The sequence below is a fragment of the Equus caballus genome, chromosome 3 (genome assembly GCF_041296265.1).
Source record: "Equus caballus isolate H_3958 breed thoroughbred chromosome 3, TB-T2T, whole genome shotgun sequence".
Lineage (NCBI taxonomy): Eukaryota > Metazoa > Chordata > Mammalia > Perissodactyla > Equidae > Equus > Equus caballus.
The window spans coordinates 101,356,828-101,376,734 of record NC_091686.1 but is presented as its reverse complement, the minus strand read 5'-3'; positions in this window follow the sequence as shown (position 1 = coordinate 101,376,734).

Below are 19,907 nucleotides of genomic sequence, written 5' to 3'. Positions count from 1 at the left end.
AAATGCTACCAATTTTTATCCAGTAATCAAAAATTACATAACCACTATCCCTTTTTACAAGAAATCATAATTGATGGTATTATACAGAAAGTCAATCCAGAACAAAAAAAATTGCTCCAAATTTGTCCCTTCTCCTGGCCAAATAAGAAACATTTAATTATTTTGCAGTAGGAAAAAAATTTCATAAAGCATAACACATGAATATTGAGAAATCAAAAAAACATGGTACGCATTTTGATGCATAGTGATCATAAATATGGAAATAGCACATTGAGATTAAGCATTTTACAATGTTAATCAGATCTATAACTATCCACAGGGTCAAAATATTAAGGTTTGGCATGGTTTCCAGTTTATGGCTCTTCCCAAAATAAATTGAAAAGTCCAGCAGAAACCAGCAATTCAATGATTAGAAGAAAAAATAATTTACAATGTTATAGCCAATTTACAACATAAATCTATTTATTACAGAGAGATGTCAGATAGGTAATAGACTGACAAGTGGGCAAAATAACGACTGTGTAGGGCAATCTAAATAATTCAAATCTGCGTTCTACAGCTTTTTATGCACATATCTCATCTCCAATTTTAAAACTCTAAACTCACCATGGGTAAGCTTCACCTATATTGCTAATTTTATTATTAATAATAATTATTATATCTGCTTTTTATAAATTATCTGTATAATGTGCCAGACCAGCCAGCCCTGGTGGTCTAGTGGTTAAGACTGGGCACTCTCACTCCCACAGCTCAGGTTCGTTTCCCAGTCTGGAAACCATACCACCCGTCTGTCAGTTGTCATACTGTGGCAGCTGTGTGTGGCTGTGATGCTCAAAGCTGTGCTACTGGTTTTTCAAATACTAGCTAGTCTACCCATGGTGAACAGGTGTCAGTGGAGCTTGTAGACTAAGACAGACTAGGCAAAAGGACCTGACCACCCACTTCCTGGAAAACTGGCCATGAAAACCCTATGAGTAGCAACGGAGTACTGTCTGGTGTAGCTCCAGAAGATGACAGAATGATGCAAAAAGACCAGGCAGGGTTCCGCTCAGCTATATTCACAGGGTCACTAGAAGTGGGAATTGACTGGACAGAGCTAACAACAATGTGTCAGGCACTAACTGGGGGCTTTTATATAATTAGATAGTTATTTAATATAAATCATTTTAATTTTGTCATACAATTTATAGCTTATAAGTCAAAAACTGTTTACAAGATAACTGTTTTCATTTTCATACCATTCTGTTAGGAAGGTTACCAGAGTTTTGATAAGAAAAGGAAATACTGGGACATGTTAGCAGATGCACACTTATTGCCTGGAAGGTATTTTGAACATTATGAATCTCACTTCATGGCAAATGTGTGGAAAGCATTTTCAACATTGAAAACAGTCATATACACAAAAAAATTCTCAGAGTTTGGATCATCAGTTGGTAGCATATGGCCAGCTCACCAAATATAGCTGGTGAGATATTTTTTAGGAAAGACACTGTAGAAAAATCTATGGATAAATGCAAGGCTTAATTTTGAGGAAAAGAATTGTCAGTAAGCAATACTAAATTTCTTATGTCTTTTTCCTCCTTCAGCTAGTTATGTTCATTTTCTGAATCTTCTTTTAGGAACATGTCTTTCTGCCCACCGTGCTCACTCTTCAAATGCGCTCTCTTACTCTCTTAAACAGCTGGAATTACCTCCTCTGGAATCCCTTCTAAGGCATTAACCAGTGGCTAAAAATTTATTTCCTTGAGAAACTAAGTTACCTGGAGTGATAATTTTAAGACAAACTTCACTTAATTTTTATATATTCAAAATATTTGATATATTAAATAAAAAATGACCAAAAGATTGCATTAGGAACTAGGTTTCACAAGCACTCCTACATAATCTCCCAGGTCCTGCAGGGACCCTATCTACTCTGCTCCCTCTCGTGGAATACGCCAGGCATGCTGGACCTTAAAGTCTTTATACTTGCTTTTCTCTTTGCCTGGAATATACTTCTCCCATATAGTCACACCCCTTAGGTTTTATGCACTTGTTGCTTAGCCGACACTGTCCCGCAGCTCAGTACTGAGTGTCATCTGAGGTGGGTAGATGATTATGCATTGAAAGCTTTCTACCACAAGCCTTCTGCTTTTCCACCTGAAATATCCATCTCTATTACTTTTAATCCCAATTGAAAGAAATTGGGACAAATCACTTGGTAGAAATTTTCCATTTTCATTAGAAAATTTCTTAATTTCCACTGATACAATGATGGAACTTATATCCCATTATTAACCAAATATTCCTGTGTCCTTAATTTATTGATAAGAACTACTGTATCCCAATTCAACCAGCTTTTAATCTCTTTGAGGTCAAGGATTATACCCACTTTTTTTCTTGTATGTGCACATATCCCACCCATGACTCTCTTTTGTGTGCCAAGACTCCGATACTTAGACGTGTATATGTGTGAGGAGGTGACCAATGTTTTTGCAATCTTTTGAGAAGGCTGTGTTTATATAAATAGATTTATGTTAGCAGTGCAACTCTCAGCTTAAAAAGAATTAAGTGCTATAAAACATACAAAAATGTAGATTATATAGCTATTAGTAAGGGCATTAACTTTAAGATTTCTTCATATCGTAAATATCACTTCAGAATTTTGCAATATATAGAGACTTAACCTTTCATTAAGGCTTGAGTGCTCAAATTACTTTGTTCTAATCCGAAGTCACTTGAACATAGCAGTTATGCCTTTAAAATTTCTAGGGGTAATATGCACGATGAAAAAAATAAGAACTCTGCACAATTTTACATGAAAATCAAGTCAACCTAGGTGATCACCACCTAGCCCAGATGCTGATGAAATGAAGCACACGAAGCACACTAACATCCTAATATGACTCCTACTAAGCCCTGATGCAAATTATGTTTTGTTCAGAATTCAAAGGCATTACATAAAAATGATATCTAAGCTGAATTCTCTTCAGAAGTGTTGAAAAAGCAGTTGCTCAAAATTCTCTTTAAAATAAAAAACAAAAGAACTAGAAACCTTTGTCATTCAGAATGATTCACTTTCAAAGAAGCTTACTGCTCTCAGTATTATTTGCAACTTTTTGGTAGGACTCATTTTATTAGTATCTGTTTATGGAACATTGGAAAGAACCTCAGTCACTTATTTTTATCCTCCTTTCAGAATCTTGATTAAAAGAGAGAATATTGGAAACCCTGTGGCCTGAGCCGAATAGAATGAACATTAGTTGATTGTACAGCTGGGGACTTTCTAGATCCATCTCATTTTAAAACATGTAAATAATGTCCATTATGTGGCAGACATTTAAAATTTCTAAGGACTTAAAGATGAGTAGTAATTAAGTCCTTCATCTAGAGAATTCACCATCTCATGCAAATTTACAGTCATAAATAATTACAGACTATAATGTCAGGTCTTATCATTGCACAAATACCATGAGACTGTGGATAGAGAAGTCACCAATTCTCCTGAGGATTAGGTATATCTCCACGGAGGAGGAGATTGATTCATGAGCTGGGTATTAAAGAATGAGCAGTTGGTTTCCAGAAAGACAAAAGAAGAAGAGCCATTTTAGGCGGAGGAAACAACATCAAGACTGTTAAGTAATTTACCAGATTTATTACCTATAGTTGAGTTGTTACTTTTGGAATATTTTCTAAAAATTACTGAATATACAGTATTTGTTTATTTTTAACATATTTTATAGGTATCTTTTATTTATTTAATTTGTAACTACTTGTTCATACCTTCTCAGAGCGAATGAAAAAAATTAGTTTAGCTCATATCTCTTTTTAATCATCATCTTAAATACATGAAGACATTATTTTTAAAATGACTTCCTATATTTTATTTTATTTTTTTTCACAGAAATTCTATGCAGAGAGCAACTATTATCCCTATCAACATTTTACAGATAAAGATATTCTTTCAGAGCAGTAGGGCTCAAGGTGATACATGTGATGAGTCTTTTGCTGGAATCTAGATTCATTGATTAAACTATGTAGGAAAGAAAAATCTCCTAGAGAGAAAAAGTAAAAGTAAAGGGAGACTTTTGTTTGTTTGTTTTTCTATTAGACTTCTTTTCCTTTCATTGACAACACGGAAATTAACTGCCAGAAAGGGATATTCAAAATAACTAACCTTATGATTGAGAACACCTTAGTTTAAGGATTCCTTTTGTGTTGTTGTTCATTTGTTTTTGGACAAATACGCAGATAAATATTATTATTAGAATGATACAGAGGTCAGCATCAATTCTATCCAAGTTCTTTATTTAGAAGAATAAATGCAAAAGCTTCTCATTGCGTAAATAATTAAATGGGAATTAAAGGAATTATAACAATGATCACACACCTTTGGAATTACGTGCCAAATAGTGAACTAACATAAAAATTAAGTGAATGGTCAACTGTCTATAGCATTAGGTCCTCATTCCATTCTGCATAAAAAAAGAATTGGAAAGCAATATGAAATATATATGCCTCTGTTTATTGCATTTTTTAAAAAATGTAATTGACGTATAATATTATATTAGTTTCAGATGCACAGCATAATGATTTGATATATGTATATATTGCAAAATGATCACCACAATAAGTCAAGTTAACATCCACCACCACAGATAGTTAACAAAAATTTGTGATGAGAACTTTTATGATTTACTTTCTCAGCAACTAAGGATTCCTTTTTGATCTCTTGTTTATGCTATATACAGACACAAAAGCAGAAAACAGAGAATAATATTTTGACAGAAAATATAGAGCATCATGGCTTCTAAAGAGAGATGGTCAGTATGATTCCTTAGGATGTAAAACAGAAAATATTATATCTTTTGTTTATTTTAATCTATGGCATGTATGTATAGATTAATATATGTAATGGTAAGTACATAAATATACACGCATTAAGAATAAATGTCATTGTTTTTCTAGATAGGCATGCATAGCCAAAAATCTAGAGACAACTTCTATAGAAAACAGATTTCAGGAGGCCAACTCAGTGCCATAATGGCTGAGTTCACACACTGCTGTGGCAGCCTGGGGTTCACCAGTTCGGATCCTGGGCACAGACCTATACACTGTTTATCAAGCCATACTGTGGCAGGCGTCCCAAATATAAAATAGAGGAAGATGGGCATAGATGTTAGCTCAAGGCCACTCTTCCTCAGGAAAAAGAGGAGGCTTGGTGGTGGATGTTAGCTCAGGGCTAGTTTTCCTCAAAAAAAACAAAAAAAACCTGAGATTGCAGAAGGCGTTACAAAGCCTATTCTGATTTTCCAGGATTTGAGTTCACATCTTTGAAACTGGTCCTTCATCATAAACACAGGTTCTAGGTGTTCAAAAAATGCATCATAGACACTAACCCTAAGCATGGACAACTTTTAAGTTACCTGAGAAGTGTATAAACATGCCCACTGACACTCCCAAATTTGCCAAAAATGTACAATTATAATTTAATTACTAATTGAGAAAAGAAATACCTAATAAAGGAAAGAAATAAAAGAAAGCTACAAGGGATGAGCACTATAGTTTTTCTCTTCTCATCACCCCTCTCCCCATATCTATACTTACTGCGAAATTTTGAATAGACAATTTACTGTTGTAATCATGAAACCATCAGTTAAAGAGACTGCCAGAGAGGCAATATATTCTCATTAAACTACCTCCTAAACTTACCGAGCATACACAACTAAGAGAAATATTCCAACAGTGGAAACTAACTACAGATGAAATAGTCACGTTCAAAATGGTTCCCTTTTTCCTTTTTCAGGGAGAAAAAAAGGAAAAATAAAAATAAAAAAGGAAACCATCTTACCAGTGACCACTACAAATTTTAAATTGCTCAGTCCAGAGGTAAAGTTATGAATGGGTGACATTTTAAATTTATCAGAGATTATTTTTCTGATAAATGCTAAAATCAGATATGAACTCATAGAATGTCATGGCATAAGAAAAAGAAGAGACCAAAGGATATAGAAGTACTACGCTTTGTTTTTTCAAGTTAGGATGTTTATGAATTTTATTTATCATAAAAATTCTAAGCTTTCAGGTCATATACCATTCACACTTCAACCAGGCATATTAAAATGACAATTTTTTCCTACAAGGGTAGAGAATCGCATCCCTGATATTGTAGCTTTTTGTTTGGATTTGAAATTTTTCTCCTCTAGCTTTTTAGTACAATCAGACCACTCTGTGTTAAATAACCTGTTATTTTGCAATCTCAGAGTTTAATACACAGTTTTGAAGGTCATTTCAAAGAATTCCCAGGACTGTTCAAATGCATTTGGAAAGCTCTCCAGAATTTTATGATTCTATTCTGAAGTCATGGTACAATTCTTTTTTACTCTGAATTAGTGGATGTTGTTTTTAGATTATTAATAAATAATTTCAAATTAATTGATTGATTAATAATTGCTGATTTATAGACACAATCTAGGATAATTCTCCAATTTATAGATATAGTTAATGGCTATTTCTTTAGATCATATAATATTAATTATAATAAACTTCTTCCCTTATTATAAACTCAAAACTTACCCCATATATTTCATGTTTTACCCACTCACGTAAATTAAATTGTATTATTACTATAATATACATATGAGACGATTTTTAAGATCTCAGTATTGTGCAGTTAAATAAAACTGAATGTAAAAGATTTATCAGGGTTTATTTTTAATAATTTTTGTTTACTCATTCATTAATGCTTAACTGTTATTACTTCACTTTTATTTATTAAGAAAATGTTTGAAAACTAAAAGAGTTAAGATTTTTTTTGTAAAATAAGTAATTTTCATCAGGTTTTTTCTCCATATTTTTATTTGGTCATGCAATGATTCTGCCTAGAGAATTTCTGTCTTGAGAGAGAGACAATAAAATAGAAATCAAGAAAGGCAAATTAAACATTTGGACTTGGACAAAAGTATCTCCGTGCAAAATATTGAAAATGTGAGCTGCTTCCTCTTACCTGCATGTATTTAAAAAGAACTGGAGAATTTGTATTCAGGATTGAGAGAGTTAGAACTTTCTAGGTTAGAAAATAAATCTATTGCTCACCTCTCGCCCCTCTAGCCAAAGGAAGATTCTCAATTTAGGACACAACTCAAGGCCAAAGACAACATCCAGGTAAAGCACAACCTCAGAATAAAGATTAAATCTATGAATTGGCCATAAAACCATTTATTAAGACCTCTGAAAAGAATACGAACGTGAGCTAGTAAAACTTTTAAGGTAGAAAAGGGATTCTAGAAAGCTTAAGGGAAAAATATATCAGAAACTTGCTATGTTCAAAGAACTAGCAATTAAATCAACAGTGAGAAGATTATCTTAACAAAAATTGTAGGTGTGCCTTAGAGCAGAGGGAGTAGTTATAAACTGGAATCAAATACTTAGAAAACCCACAAAGTGTTTGAGATAGCTTTATTAGCAAGAGTGCTGCTAGTCAAGCCTGTAAGGAATTCAGACTATTTATCAAAAGACTTCTAGGATACTAACTTTCCAAAGGCAGAAAATGGACAGTGATACTTGGTCAGCTGCCAAAAAGAGTACATACCCCAATGCCTTTTCTGAAATGAGCAGGGTGAACGATAGAAAAATAACAAGGTACTAGAATGTGGACCTAACTAACATCTGAGCAAACAATGAACTGGGAAACATTTGGAGTGAGCAGAGCAAGAACCCACTCAAGCAATATCCCAGACTCAAAGAGTAGGTGGAATTTGCAAAAATTATCCAATGGAATATCGAAATTGATAGGCACCAGTGAGTATATTTATCTATGGGCAGCACAGTTTCCAGTGAAACATTAAAAATCACTCCAAGGGGAAATCATCAGATATGTAAAAAGCAGCAGGTGACATGTTGCAACAATAGTGCTCTGAGAGCAATTAACAGTAGAGGCAAAGAAGAAAGAAAGGATGAGAAAACAATGACAAGTGAAAATCTACCAGGTGGTATTCAGGACCTCAAGTCTAGACTGAACCAGAATTTTCATGAACAGTTGCCCAAGCAGAAGTATTGAAAGATAGGGAAAGAAAGCAAGTTGGAAAGAAAGCAAGTTAGGAAGAAGGCAAGGAGTGAGAGGCACAAAACTAAGTAAAGACACAATTATTAAATGCTTAATATGTGAAACCTACATGATCGGCATTTATAGAGTTATGCATAGCTATCAAATATCTCTAGTTATATAGTGTATAACACATATACACCAGACACTGTCCTAAGTACATTACAAATATTCACTCAATTAACCCTTACTACAACTATTTGAGGAAAGAACTATATAATCCCCATTTTATGGAGGAGAAGCTGAGGCCAGAGATGCTTAACTTTTCAATGTTCACTCAACTAGTAAGTGACAAAGCTGCTTCTAATCACATTATTTTGTTTTATCCTTTCAACTATCCCATGCCACAGAATATATTACCACTATTGTACAGATAAGAAAACTGATGCCCAGGAATTTAAATAATTTCTGTGAGGAGTTCACTAGAATTCATTGTAGAGTATATTTGAAGCCGAGTATATCTTACTCAGATACCAATGCTCTTCGCATTGCACCACTTTCTCTTTGTTTATGTAAAGATATGAACCAGACAGTGTGTAAGGAAGTGAACAATGAGACAAATATGAGGACTACAATTTATCCAGCAATAAGGAAAGATCTGTATAACCTCAATGTCCAGGTAATATAATAAATTTTAAAAAATGCCAAGCTCCTCATTAGCACAGAGTGATGTTAATTACAAGCCCATACGAGAGGTAGGTTGAGAAATAATACAGTCTTCCTTCAGTATCCGTGGGGGATTGGTTCCAGGACCCCAGGGGATGCCAAAATCCGCAGATGCTCAAGTCTCATGTAAAACAACGTAGTATTTGCATATAACCTACACACATCCTCCCATATAATTTAAATCATCTCAAGATTACTTACAATACCTAATACGATGTAAATGCTATGTAAATCGTTGTTATACTGTATTTTGTAGGGAATAATGACAAGGAAAAGATCTGTATACGTTCAGTATAGATGCAACCATTATAGACCTTTCGATCTGTGGTTGGTTGAATCTGTAGATGCAGAGGGCTGACTGTATATGACATCTAGGTACTTGAGGTAATGAAAAGGAAACTGAAGATGCAAAAAATATCATAGGGACCAACACATGCTTTGCTCAACTTCAGTTTTTGTTAATGAGAACTAGTCAGCTTTTTCAACAGGTTAAGCAAAAATATGTCTAGTAGCCATAAAACCAAGACTACAAAGAGTGAATGAGACAGAGAGAGACAGACAAAAAAAAAAAAAAAAAAAAGAGAAAGAGGCACAGAGAGACAGAAAGAGACAGAGGGAGAATTTAGAAGATATAGAAGTCATAAGTAGAACCTCTCCATTTCAATAGCCAGATCTTTGTAATAAGAATATTAGCGAAATCACAGCTTTAAAAATCCTTACTTTGTCATTTTAAGTGACTTATCCTTGTTACTTTTTCCTTATAACAAAAGTTATCATTTAACATATCTTTATGTATAAAATAGTTTGAACGAGATAAAGTCCTTGACAATACATTAGCAATCTGAATATATTTTTAAATCAATTTACAATGTTAACAGAACTCTGAAGGATGTTCAAGATTTTAAAATAACTGACACCTTAAAATCCTATTTGGAACTCATTTTCAGAATGAATTGAAGTGTTCTAGATAATCAAAAACACACTGGAACTGTCAACATGGATGTTAATACAGACACCAGGTGAAATTATTTCTTTATATTTTGTTTCACAAGCAAATAAATAAATAATAAATATAGTTCAAGGAAATTTTAAGCACTTGGTTAAAAAATCCTTTAGGACAGTGCTATGGTCTGACTATTTGTGTCAACTCAAAATTTATATATTGAAATACTAACCTCTAAAGATGACGGCATTAGGGGGGTGGGCCTTTGGGAAGTGCTTAAGCCATGAGGGTGAAGCCCTCGTGAATGGCATTTGTGTCTTATAATCTCCAGAGAGATCCCTAGCCCCTGACGTCATGTGAGGACACATTAAGAAAGTGCCCTCTATGAATCAGGAAGACAGTCTTCATAAGAACATGACCATGCTGGCACCATGATCTTGGATTTCTCAGCTTCCAGAACTGTAAGAAATAAATTTCTGTTGTTTATAAGCTCCCCAGTCTGTGGTATTTTGTTACAGCAGCCTGATGGACTAAGACAGACCTTAATGTCAGCCGAATGAAATGGCTTACTTTCAAGGTTTGTTTTTCAGCTTTTGTACATTTACCAAAAAAAAATGCATAAAAAATTAATGTGTGAATATAAATGCTGAGGATATCAAGGTCAAGAATATTAATACAGACCTTATGAAATGGCTACTAGACAAAGGGGGCACAGAATTGGTAAAGTTATGGGGGTGGGGAGGGTTTCTCCATTGACCCACTTCCATTGGCTTTTCTGATATGATCTAAATTCAGCTAAGTTTTGCTCTTAAATCTTTTAGAAATGTAGATCAATATGTTATTCTTCATTTATTCTTTTAGAAATATGATAGTTGTAATAAAATAAAAATCAATTTGTCAAGCAAATTTTTACCATGTTATCCTCAAAGGAAAATGCAAGCCAGTAATAAAATATTCTGACAGGAAAATAGTAATAAGCCTAAGGCTTCATTTCATAGATGTTACCCTGACAGCAATATGGCTGGAATATTTTCCTGACAGGAAAATTCCATTTTATTATCTTCAAAAAGAACTATCCAGAACCTTTTCCTCCCAAGGAAATAGTTATTATGCTGACAGAACATTTCAGTTTCAGTGCCCTGAAAGAAGCATCACTTTTAACTTGGAGTAGAAAGAACTTGAATGAAGGATGGCTTGTTCCTTTGATTGCTGGAGATATTTTATATACTTACTGAAAAAAAGAAAAAAGACATAAAAATGTCAAATCAAGCCACAAACTCAGCTTACCATTTTATAACAGTATTGGTATATTAAAATATGAAATAGACATAAAAATAGAGAAATATATTTATCTATCACTTTCAAGCACTCAGCCTGTTTTTGTATGCAACATCATATACTTATGGCCATATTTTCAAATAGCATGGTTGGACAATGAAAGCATTCACTGCACAAAAGGGGGTGGGTGGAGGCTGCCACATAGTTCCCACCCATTCCTGGGAGTTTCATCTGTACTGTGAAAAGATCTTCTGTATAAACACTTAGGTTAGTTAATATTGTGGCATAGCCCATGATCTGGAGTCAATTAGACAGGATTCTAACTGTAGCTAAGCCTCATAGTATGTATGTGCTTTGGGAGCAATTAAGGAAGAGATATGAGCCTAATTTGTAAAGGAAGGATAATTAAACCCATTCTGAAGAATTGATAAAAAAAGAATCTAGAAATCATGCGTGTATAGTTCCCAGCAGAAGCCTAGCATTTAGTTGTACTTCTTAAAAAGTAAACATTATTATTTTCTCTTAGGATAGAACGATAGAATGCGTGAAGACCATTAACATGGAAACATCTAAAAGAGCGCGATGTGACATCTGCCAGCCTTCCCCCTAATCAAGCAGAAGAAAAGTAGTAAAACTTCAAATGGTATGGAAGAACAGGATATATTCTTTAACTTTTGCAAAGGATTTGGGCAGAGTAACAAAAACATGCACTAATCATTTTCTATCTTATCTATCTAAATAGTACCTAAGATAAAAGAAAGTTTTTGACTCATCACTGCTTTCTCTTTCATCTTTGGGTTGATGGTTAGGGATAGTATCCACGCTAAATCCAATAATTCAGACCAAATAAATCATGGAAATTTCTTTCACAAGCAATGAGACTTGTGGTTTCTCTCTCAAACTAACTGAGCTTATTCATTTTTTATATTTTTGGAAGAATATGTCCTCAAGGATGAATAAATAAAATGAAACTAGTAAGGGAGCTATAGATATTTTTTAAAAGTGGAAAAGATTTTACTTATAGGAACAAAAAATTTAGAAAACGTCTACTCTGTATTTTCAAGAAGGCGAAAACATCTGTCTAAGATGAGTCAAAAGAAAAGAATGGGCTAAAGTAAAGGCTACCATTAAAGGAAAATAGCTAACATGAGGAAATAATTCAACAAGATCCAACACCCAGTAAGAGCAGGGCTTCCCCACCTCAGCACTATTGACAGCTTGGGCCTATTTATCCTTTGTGGGCCTATTAATCCAGTACACTGTAGTGCATTTAAGCAGTATTTTTCTTCTGTGTGCTGAATGCCAGTAGCACTCTCTCAATTGTAATAAATAAAAATGTTTCTAAACACTACCAAATGCCCTCTGGGGAGCAAAATTGTCCCTGCTGTGAAACGTTGAGGGAGAGGAATTAAAGAACAAAACGGAGTGCAGAAAATTGAATACATTGTCTGAAAAGCAACATTGTGAACCTGGCAACAGAAGCCAAGTCGAAGAAAGAAGAAACTAAAACAATAACGTAATAAAAGTGATGCAAAATAAAATACAAATCCCGAATTAAAGGGATAATTAAAATAAAATAGAGTAAATTTTCTTGATCTGAAAAGTATTTGTCTTCAAGTAAAAATGGACGATAATGTGCTAAATAAAATCAATTATAAATGCCACAAAACAGTCTTAAGAACTGCACAAGAATACAAACAGGAATAAAAGGAATATAGAACATGAATCACAAATGTATTACTAGTGAAAATATACATTAATATTTTAGAAATAACATTATTAAAAGAAAAATGTCATAAACTGGAGTATTAAAAAATTCAATTGGAGCCAGCCTAAGTTTTGGCAGCCCAGATTCAGTTTCCAGGCGTGAACCCACAACACTCATCAGCAGCCATTCTGTGGCAGCAAATCACATACAAAATGAAGAAAGATTGGCACAGATGTTGGCTCAGGGTGAATCTTCCTCAAGCAAAAAGAGGAAGATTGGCAACAGGTGTTAGCTCAGGATGAGTCTTCCTCAGCAAAAAAAAAAAAAAAAAAAAAAAAAAATCCAAAAATATTCTGATGACAAAAGATAATTCTAGCAAATTGAAAAAGAAATTTTACACATAAAGCATACGAAAAAGCAACTGCCCCCAACGCACACACACAAAATGCTGCCATGAATCTATTATCGTCAGATAAATTAAACTACAAGGCAAAAAAAAAAAAGGATTTAGGTGCTAATTTGCATTGAAATCTATGTTGTAAACATTTGGATCACTGCGTCAAAGCACATAGTACCGCTCAACTTAAAGGAAAAAAATGTTTCAATGCAAGGACTATTGGACAAAACAATGAATTTTCAGAGGACTGTGATGCACCATCACTCTATGACAAATCTAGTATAAACACTAGTTAAAGATATAATTTCATTACTTAGATATATTCAAACTGATTGATTTTGACATTTAATATGTTCCACAAGCAATTATGCACTTTATTTAAAAAAAGCCATGGAACAATTTCAAAAATAGTTTACGTATACAATTCTACAATTAATTCATAAAATCAGATATTTTGCTGGCTAACATTACAATACAACAAATCTATGAAATAAAATCAAAAGCTTATGTGGAAGTGTTTTACTTCCAGATAAGGGATAGAATAATTTGAAAAATATAAGCTTGATGAGAAAATAAGAAATCACCAGATATGCTAAGAATGCTTTCTTTAAAAGCATCAGAAAGTTACAGAAATGAAGAAATCAAAAAATGACTCTTCAAAATGTGGACATTTCCTAGGTGAGGGAAGGACAGCGCTTTCATGCCAGTTGCTGAGGTTTAGGTAGGGTCGGTGTCCACAAGAGATGGCCAGAAAAGGATTGTCTTTGCCCACATAAGGAAGAACTAGACAAACTTCTGACAAAATTTGGGTCTACTCTGTCATATTTGAAGCAAGAGGAGTCCCAGATGGTAAGATAATTGTTTTCCTAGAGTCATTAAGAAGGAGCTGGTCACAGGAGGACAGGAGAAAGAACTCTTGCAATCTCACAATCTCACAGTTTCAAAATACCAAAACCTCAATGTCTAACAGATCCATACTATTGTAGTCTCACAAACGGAAGGTGTCATAGTCTCAAAAATCTCCTGATCTCAAGTACAGAATTCTCAAGGTGCCATTGCCTCAACATCAGTTCTCTATGTCGATAGGAGATTTTGATCATTCCATTCTTGAAATCCTCTCATCTATTTTCTGGGCTTTTGTAACACCACATTCATGCAAATTTTATCTTTAATTCACTAGTCATTCTATTCATTCTCCTTTGCTGGCTTCTCAATCATCATCAGATCTTAAATAATCCAAATGTTTCTTTCCATAGTCCTATTTTCTTCCCAATCTTCACTCTACTCCAAGACATTCTCAACCACTCCCATCAACAGCTTAGTTATTCATCATTGCATATCTCCAACTCTCAGAAGGGAAAAAGTTCTTGGGGAACTTTACGAAGGATTCTAAAATTTACATGGAAGATTGAAGTCTTAAGTATTGTCAATGTCATACATCAAACTTTATTATACACTTATGATAATTAAACCAATAAAAATTGTCACAGAGATAGGCAAATTGACTGGCAAAATAGAATCTAGAAGCCTATGTATAAAAGGAAACAGAAGAGTAAAGGGAACCCTATATATGATGAAGCCACATTATGAGTAACTGAGAAAAGAAATTATTTAGTAAATGATGTTGGAACAATTGGTTATCCATAGGAAACAAACAAAAAGAAATTGGATCCTCCTTACTACACACCACACATAAATATCAATTCTATGAATTAATAATTTAAATATGAAAGATAAAATATAACACATTTAGAACAAATTGCATGGTGAAAGTAAGAATTGCTAAATGCATTGATATCAAGCTTAGATATTTTTCAGTAAAAAAAGCGTGCTGCAGAAGGTTTCACACCATGCAACATCCTATTTGTAAAGTTCTGTCCTAAGTAAAACTAAATAATATGTATACAATGATATTGTCTGTCTGTCAGGGAAAAAAACAAGAGAAAATTAAATAAAAATTACAAAAGAATGATAAGCAAAATATTCAAGGAAATAATTTTTTTTGCAAGTTGAAGATATTACAGGAGATGTGCACATGTATAGGTTCACTGTTATTAGTAATTTTCTAGTTTTTAACAGGATTATTATTTTATCTTCATCTATTACTGTGTTCATAACATATGCATGTATCACATATATTCTTTTGTTAGTGTGATATATTACAAATAAATGTATTTTAAAAACAAACAAAATAGGAGGAAGATGGGCATGGATATTAGCTCAGGGCCAGTCTTCCTCAGCAAAAAAGAGGAGGATTGGCAGTAGATGTTAGCTCAGGTCTGATCTTCCTCAAAGAAAAAATAATAATAATAATAAATCTAAAAATCACATTGATAGCTAGAAATATAAACTGCTGTCCCATCTCACTTATGAATATAAATGCTAAATCCCTAGGTAAAATAATAGCAAGTTAGTTTTAAGAAAGTGCTCTATCATAGTCATACTATGAGGATGGGTGAGTGCATAAGAACCTATTTACATTACATAGACATCAATTAATTCAAAAGTATATGTTTATATATATTTATATAATCTCAATTGTTGCCCAATGAATTGAACAAAATCCCATATCTATTTCTAAGAAAACTACAATTATATAACCTTAAAAAGCTACAAAGAACCTTTACTATCTTGAAGCAAAGATTTGCTTTAGACATATAACCATTATTGAACCTAATGGTAAATCTCTGAAGATGCGACCTAAAAAGCGAGGAAAAATAATCAGAGAAACTAATCTCTACTATCCCTACTTCAGGATACAAGTGTTTATTCAAAATATTTGAGACATAACCATTTGAAGCGAGCGGAAACAATATTATTGGCATATATATGTATATATATATAAACATAATTTTATATCTAGAAAATCCAAGAGGATCAATTTAAAAAATGCTTAGATTTAATGAGATTTGTTGTATTCATTAGAAAGCTTTAGTTTAACTTTCAGGTAACACAAACCTCAACTCAAACTCTAAAACAGTAGCATCTGAAAGTCTAGAGAAAAGTATGCTTAAAGATTGATTTTAATTCAGAGGCACTGTAATGTCATTACAGACTAGTTTCTTCCTTTTGCTAGACTTTATCATCCATATCAGCTTCATCCAGAGGCTGGATCTCTTCATGGTGACAAATGACTCCAGCATACCCAGGTAACCTCTGTACTCCATGTTATCCATAAGAGAGAAAAGAAAAGCTCTAAAATTCACCATTGGTTCCATGTGCATTTATGAACCAATGACTGTTTTAAAGAGTATGGAATCTATAAACTGACTATGCCAATAAGCGGCCATCCTTGAAGTTGTAGTCAAGGTGATGTTTCCTCAAGATACATGAATTATGTGAGTGTGTTAATGGAAGTGCCATCCAGTGGATGGATGATCAATTTACAAACTGAAATCTCAGGGCTTTGAGCAATCAGGAAAGGTGATTATTTAGTAAGAAACCTAAAAATGTCCAATGTAACTATCTAATAAAAGGACACAATGAAATAAAAATAGATAAATATCAATGATTTAGCTCTATACCAGAAATAATTCATTAGCAAACGTAATTTAAAAACACTTGGGAAACAGCAACAAAAACATAACTTCACTAAAATAATATTGAAACAATATTTGGATACGTATCTGAAAAAGACAAACGCAACTTTAAGATAAAAAAAATTGAATAAAATGGAGCAATATACCATGTTTTGGTGTTCTTACATGGCAAATCTATTACAAAGTAATCCTTTCTTCCAGAAAAATACATGCTTTCAGTATTACCTCAATCAAAATATCCAAATATTTCTTAAATGTTTAAACTGATTCTAAGTTATCTAGATGAAAAAATTGTGAAAATTCAATTCCAGATTACAGAAGAAGGACGTGATAGTCATTGTAAGAGATGCATTAAAACTTTATTAAAATAACATATATTATTATGAAATATATATTAAGCTTTCAACTTTATCAGATAGTTATATAATATTTTCTGAGTGGTTTCATTGTTTTAGAGAGTTTGGGAGCTTTAATCAGGTTATAAATATGAGGTTGAAAGAGAGGAAAATGATGCATTTGTAGGTTCCGGTCATATTATACCAGAGTCATCAACTCAATCGTTCTTTAGAACATGGGGACAATACTAATTGGGAAAAAAAAATATTTGTACAGAATGATTTCAGCTGTATAAAACTATATGCATATGGTTAGAAATAAGTAACAAATTTTTTTTCTCTACTTTACACTTGGTAGCATAATTTGCACTTCCTAAAATTTTTAAATATGACAGATTTTTAAAAAATTCCCTTTGTAGATGAGAGAGAAAAATGGGTTTATTTCATTACTTTAAAAATATACTATGTATATATTTATATAATAAGCTATAAACATATAAATATATATATAAAAACTCTATGAAATATATGTATACTATTTTGTACACATGTAAATCCCCTTTAATAATTAAAGAATAAAAATAATGGCGAATACATAATATATTTATTTTCGGACAAAATGTGTGTATGTGGATAGACAGACGATAGATGGTAGATGGTACATAGGTAGATAGATAAAGTAATTTACCAGCAGGCATTATTGCTTCAACAAATCATGCAACCATACTACTGGTAAACATTATACTTGAGATACTTGAAAAGATACGAAGAAAATCAAATAAAAATATCAATAGTCCATATAATACTACAATGATAAACATAATGAATCTGATATTTTGAATTGATATTCTACTCAAAAAAGTCAAGGAAAATGCTTAATTTTTGTTAAGGATAGTGTACTTGTTACTTCCTTTTAAATGAATTCATTTTAAAGAAAATACAAGAAAAAATAGGACATGGCCAACAGATCTTTAATTTTTTTCCTCTAGTAAACTGGTATGAAAAGTAATATTTCATAATGCCATGTAATAGCTTCAGCAACACTGGAAATATGTGAATGAACAAAAACTAAAGCACAAACAGTGTCTCTGTACTTAAATGAAGCATAATAGAATGCAGATGCAAAGGCTAAAATGTATATACTAAGGATTATTATTGAAAATTTTAGTTTTTGGCAAGTTTAACCATATTGAAGAAATGGAATTTTCCAGTACTATTATCTTCTCTTAAACTGAAACTGGCTAAGCATTGATAATTTCAGGCCAAGTACCATGTTTCTGGCGTTAGTGGGCCTCCATTTGGAAAACAATGTCATAGAGTTCATGTAGACAGATGGATAAATGAACAAAGCAAAATAACATCCCAAGTTTTCTCCTTCTCATTTGATTTTCTGCCAAATGGGACTGTATTTCCATAGAAAACTAAAAAAATATATCCTGGCACAAATTTAACTCCTCCTATGTCCATTTTCTCTCTGAATTTATCTTCTCTAGCATATCTCCCTTTCACAGAATGGTTTATTGGAAACTTACTCAGAGTGAACATTTAACCTTTTCTCAGTCTATAAATTATTCCTTGGAATAAAGTTAAATCTTTATTTAACTACTAAATTGTTTGTTGATATGGGCTGAATTGGGTCCACCCCCCCAAATTCATATGTTTAAGTCCTAACCCCAAGTACTTCAGAATATAACTATATTTGGAGATTAAGTTGTTCAAGAGGTAATTAAGTTACAATGAGCTAATGATGGATTAGGCAAGCCCTAACCCAATCTTAATAATGTCCTTATAAGAAGAGGAAATTAGGACACAGACATGCACAGAGGTAAGACCATGTGAAAACACAGAGGAGAAGACCATCTATAAGTCAAGGAGAGAGGCCTCAAAAGAAATCAACTCTACAGACACCTAGATCTCAAACTTCTAGCCCCTAGAATTGTGAGAAAATAGATTTCCATTGCTTAAGCCACCCAGTCTGTAGTACTTTGTTATGGCACCTTAGAAAACGAATATGTCTATGATAAACTAAGTTTGTTATTTCAAGCCTTAATAGTAGCTGTTTTCAACACAATTGGGTTTGATTATCTGTGTGTACTCTTAATCTATAAAATTTAAGTAATTGGGCCAACAGTATACCAGTAAGTTTAGTTAGTTGTTCCAAAAGACTGAGGACTCTCTTGGGGTAAAGAAGATATATCAATCATTTGAAAGCTACAAGACTATCTACTCAATGAATTAAAAATTACAATCCTTAACATTCATGTCACAAAAACTGTCTAATTCCCATATCTGACACAAAGCAAATTTATCCTTTTTTGTAAACGTAGCCGCCCCTGACACAGGAAGGGTTAATAATCACTGGAAAAGGCTTGCCAACAAACTGTGACCCGGAGGTGAGAAGGCCGGTTAGCCAATGACGGGTAAGACCTCCGGTGGGGGGGGGGGGGCAACCTAAGCCGGGCAGCGGCCGCCCGGGGACACAGATGGAGAAACGATATCGATATTGGGAGCAGGAGGGATCGTTGCCTAAGAGACCTTGCCTGCTCCGAGATAAAAATATAAGAGCACAGCAATAACATGATAATATCAAAACAGAGTCCAAGGGAGGGCTCCTTGAGAAATCACTGAGAATTCTTGGCATTCGCCAATTACTTCATCCAGAACACCTGTGTATGTTTAACAGCTGTAAGCTATGTATATATTTAAACGCTGGTTATAATAAACTCAGAGTGGCCATCAGCCCTCTCCGCATCTATCCTGATGTGTACATTGGATTGCAACACCAACAGTAAAACAATAACAATGATATCTACTTCATAAGATTATTATGAGAATGGAACAAGATATTTGTGAAAACATCTAGATTACTAACCATGTGATCAATAATCAATATTATACCAGGTTGAGTTGAAAAAGACACCTTACTTGCCAAGCCTACTTAACCAGTAAATGAAAGAT